The following is a 431-nucleotide window of genomic DNA, read 5'->3' as shown; positions in this document are numbered from 1 at the left end:
AGGCGATTGACTACATGAATATTGTACATGGCATGTTAAGCTTCCTAGAGCAGAGAATTGCTTCGATATTTCTCTCTCTTTCAGTTTTTCAAAAAGAAAAGGAGTCAGTGCTGCTCTAGTGATCTCCCAAAGGACAGAATATATCACAATGTTAAAAACAGTCAACCAATAGCTCTATATCAGCTGTTGCCAATACGAGTATGGGAAGGGAGAAGCAGTCTTTCTCAGGATTTGAATGGATCTCCGTGAATTCTTAGCGCCTGTGTCTTTTATAAGTACCAGAAAGCTGTGAACTTCAAGTAGGGGAATGGTATTTAATGTAGTAATAGAGGTATATAGCAAACATAATTGCAAATTGAATAATCGTACAAATGAGTATATAGTAAAAACAAGAAAGTGGGTGTGTAAATGATTCTTTGGGATATAAAATA

The sequence above is a fragment of the Penaeus monodon genome, chromosome 21 (genome assembly GCF_015228065.2).
Source record: "Penaeus monodon isolate SGIC_2016 chromosome 21, NSTDA_Pmon_1, whole genome shotgun sequence".
Classification (NCBI taxonomy): Eukaryota; Metazoa; Arthropoda; class Malacostraca; order Decapoda; family Penaeidae; genus Penaeus; species Penaeus monodon.
This window is presented reverse-complemented; position numbering follows the sequence as displayed.